The sequence below is a fragment of the Hydractinia symbiolongicarpus genome, chromosome 13 (genome assembly GCF_029227915.1).
Source record: "Hydractinia symbiolongicarpus strain clone_291-10 chromosome 13, HSymV2.1, whole genome shotgun sequence".
Taxonomy (NCBI): domain Eukaryota; kingdom Metazoa; phylum Cnidaria; class Hydrozoa; order Anthoathecata; family Hydractiniidae; genus Hydractinia; species Hydractinia symbiolongicarpus.
The window spans coordinates 11,790,666-11,794,749 of NC_079887.1; the positions used below are offsets into that span (position 1 = coordinate 11,790,666).

Below are 4,084 nucleotides of genomic sequence, written 5' to 3' on the forward strand. Positions count from 1 at the left end.
AGTCGCCCGTCCTTTATATTTACCTGTCGCAGCAAAGTGGATAAAAATATATCGCATTTGATATTCGTGTTTCCGCAACATCATTTTCTAACTCAGCGGGGGGTCCGCGCAGAGACAGACATACGACGGCTATTATTATAGAGACTAGTCGTTAGCCCGTGGAAAAATCCACGGGGTCGTCCGTCCTTCATATTAACCCGTTGCAACAAAGTGGACAGAAATATATCGCATTTGGTATTGATGCGCATTTTAAAAATTCGTGTTTCCGTTACGGGACACGGCTTTCGCGGACACACAGACAGACAGACAGACGACGGCTATTATTAAAGAGATTACAAACAATAGAACATACTGTGTGAAATGAGTGAGAAGGATAAGAAGGAAAACGAAGGAGGAAAAAGCCTGTTTAAACAAGACTTCGGATACGATACGAAATCTTAAAAAAATATGTAATCCCGGAAAAGAGCTATGATAGTTCAAATAATAAATACAGACGATAACAGCTACATTATTCCGGGTCACTGTCTGAGCCGGACAGGGCAACATGCCTCTCTTCAGGATTAACCTTTTACGCCATTGGTAAGCACTGAAATATAAAAAAAATATCATAGAAAAGCATTTGAGAAACCATATCTAATCCTAAGTTTTAAAACTGCAAGAGCTGTTGTTAAGATATCCCAATCAGAAGCACACAATAAAGAAAAATCCTGAACATTTGACAAAACCAAAAAAAAATAAATATAAATATAAACTAGCACAATTAGGCAAAAGAAGCATTCAGCATACCTCATTCGCATAAAAGTTGAAGCTATTGACATCTATCTCATTTTCCAATTATACTGTAAAAAAGCCAGTAGCTAGACATTTCTTTTTTGAGTATGCCGACTTCTTCTTCGCATCTTTTCAACAACTCATTTTCGTTGTCGCCACTATTTTTTAAACCCTACAGTACCTCAACCCGAATGTTTTCACAATGAGTGTAAAATCATGATATATGAAGTGTCAAGAAATGTAACAACAATTCTACTTACCATCAATCTCTGTATTTTCCATCCATGGGAAATCAAAATCACTGTCTTCGCCAGACTTCTCCTCAACACGAGATACACCAATGTCCCCGCAATGGTGTTATAACATTTCATGAAGTCTTTATCAACGTCTCCACAGATTTACATACTATGAAATTCAATCCTCCTTTTATTATCTGCCTTCTTTGTTTCTTGTTTGTCCTTATATGCATTGCTTCTGCCCATGAAATAAGGTGTCGTTGTCCTTTTCGCTTGCTGTTGTTATTTGGTAGAGCAACTTTTCCATTTTGCTAGCAGGATAATTCTTTGTTGAGATCCACTCTAGATCTTTTGCATGAAACAAGAAGATATATTCAGATGTTGAATATATCTTACCTACTTTAATCATAGAAACTTTGCAAGATTGAATTGAATTGAAGAACACTTTCGAAAAGTGAATTTAAATTTCATGAAATAGATTTTCGCCATGGAACCATTGTGTGATTGTTTTTTGAAGAGTACATACACATTTTCAATGTGTTTATTGAAATTTCAATACGTTCTTGTTTCAATTATTCCTTTTGAAATTTACTATATTGATCAGGAAGGAACCATTTTTAACTCGAAATATACTTGCTCTGCACTTCACTCACAAGTTACCTAGTGTACCTAGTGTAGATAAACAACCACCTCCAATTTACATTCGCACAGCGGTCATTTTTTTAAATAATGGAACAATATTCAGCAACCTTTCCCAACAAACTATCTCATGCTGATTACGTAAGTCTCAAATGATTTTCCATTATAGAATACTTCATAGAATGTTATTAAACAATTGATATTTTATACTCTTAGCCTTTTACTTTGTGCAAATTTAGTACTATACTGTGAGTTCTTGTGTTATGGTAGTTATCCTTTTTAAACAATTTAGTTTTTTGCGGTTGTCTATACCATGGCAAACAACTCTGTTTGTGGGTGACCACGGTAAAATACACAGTATGGATTGGTGGCCCCCTAACTTACCGCTGGAGGCAAGAAAGAAGGTAAGATAACTCTTGTACGCGCCTAACTGACTGGCCATCTCCAAAAGCCACCCCCACCTCTCCCCCTCCTAGCTAATGACGGCAGTTTATTGTTTTCCACTTTCATATTAGAATTACCTACGTCCCCTAAACGACTATCGTGCAGAGAAACGCACAGTTCTGTGAAAAAACGAGTCTGTCTAGCCACAAATTTAGCCAGGAGACCCAGCGTTTTCCCTTCAAACCGCCTTTACGATCAACTTTTTCTTTCTCTATCAAAGAAAGCTTAAATAACTAGGCTAGTCATAAAGTATGATATGAAATGTTATGGAAGGTTGAGCTGGGTATCCTGGCTACAGACTCAGCCTAGTGTAAGTGGCGGCTTCTCAAGTTTGTAGATACCTGATGATGACGTTAATAAATAAATCTTAGTGTTACATTTCCTTGTTTGAAACAGGGAAGAGGATGGGGAACAAGGATGCAGTAGTCCGTAAACCGCGGAGCGCCCTGCAGTGCAGCGGATAGACGCAGCAGCGATGCGCTCCGTCCTGACATAGTCACCAGGTCTCTATATTATATGGATTCTCGGATTTCCTGAAAAAATCATCAATATATCCATTTTTCATACATATGGTCAATATGTCAATATTTAGAAGCCCGTTCATTGCAGTGCATATGGACATAATATCAATTCTACATTATCGATATATTGTCCGTTTTTTTATAGTGAGTATGTTGTAAAAACAAAGCCCTTAGAAGTCAAAAATGTCATAAGGAGAACATTTTAAACCTTGTCAAAACCCAACAACTTTACTATTCAAATCTGGCTGTTCAAATCTTCGTTGTCGAACCATTAAAAAGCAATGTAAAGAGCCTTAACTTTTGATTAATCACGGTAGAAAAATTCGAAGAGCTTAAATTTCTGATTTGTTTCCATTTTAAAAAAGCAGCAAAAGATAAATAAGAATCTCCTCCATATCGTTACTTACCGGTACTGGCTTGGATAGAACTTGATGATGTGGTTACAAAAGACTGGGTAACAAGGCGTACGGCGGTTCTTTTGATCAACGGCAATTAAAAATAATTAAAATACCGGAGATTAATGTAGTTTATTCTATTACACCGCAATTTTGCACACAAAAAGATAGAATAAGTGTATTACTGAATGAATTACAAATTTTGAATTGATTTGGATTATTGTTTGTTGCAGTATGAAACTAATTACTGCACTCCCTGTTGTTCTTTAATTTGAACTACCACCTTTTAAAGATGGATTGGATTCGAACCAATAACTTTCATAGTCTTGCAACAATAGACTTAATTTACTTGGAATTCACGAAATTCAATGTCACTTCAAATAAAAACACATCATAAAGCTTGTTGTTACAAAATTAATTGTGAGTTAAAAACCGTAGCTAAGTATTACAGGTTTGTTGAAACTGTTGTCTCCTTGAATTAACAAACTTTAGACTTTCGCCCAATTTTTTTTTAAAGTAAAGGGTGTAGCCACCTATCTGAAAACTTTGTTGCAGCCAACTGGTTTTCGGCTATTTTCGCTTTTTAGCCAGATTTTTTTAAAAATTCACGTTAATTTAATGTCCCTTATTAAAGTGTAACGTAAATATCCAGGACGTTTAAAAAGCTACTAGTTGTATTTTTCTGACATCGCAACAGCGATTATAGCCAGGGACGAGGTTGTATTATTATAACCTCGCTACGGACGACGTTGTACTTATATAACATAACACAAGTTCAGCTGGGAAGAGGCCAGGGAAGGGCTGCAGAAAGTTAGTATGTATCACCATGCTCGGCAGCATGGCTGCATGTATTAATGTAACTGTGTCTCTTTTATTACTTGCAGAGTAATTAATTACCCAATGGGTTATGGCATATGCTCGTCATTCATAAAACAACGCATCCATCCATACCGTACCGTACGCATTTAATTTTTGCAACGTGGAATTCATCGTTAAACAAATTTTAAAATTCTGGTTAAATACTAAGAATTAAAACGCAAAGGCCTACTAAATATCTCGATTAACATTTAAGGTCTTT

General features: G+C 36.2%; 1 long non-coding RNA gene across 1 annotated transcript; it reads right to left on the reverse strand.

Moving 5' to 3' along the window:
- Window positions 1–522: 522 nt before the first annotated feature.
- On the reverse strand, window positions 523–2,697 carry LOC130624037 (uncharacterized). The gene is made up of 2 exons (XR_008981170.1): window positions 2,557–2,697; window positions 523–2,025 (listed from the first exon to the last, which is right to left on the reverse strand). It is a non-coding gene; the product is annotated as an uncharacterized LOC130624037 (long non-coding RNA).
- Between the last annotated feature and the right edge of the window lie 1,387 nt (window positions 2,698–4,084).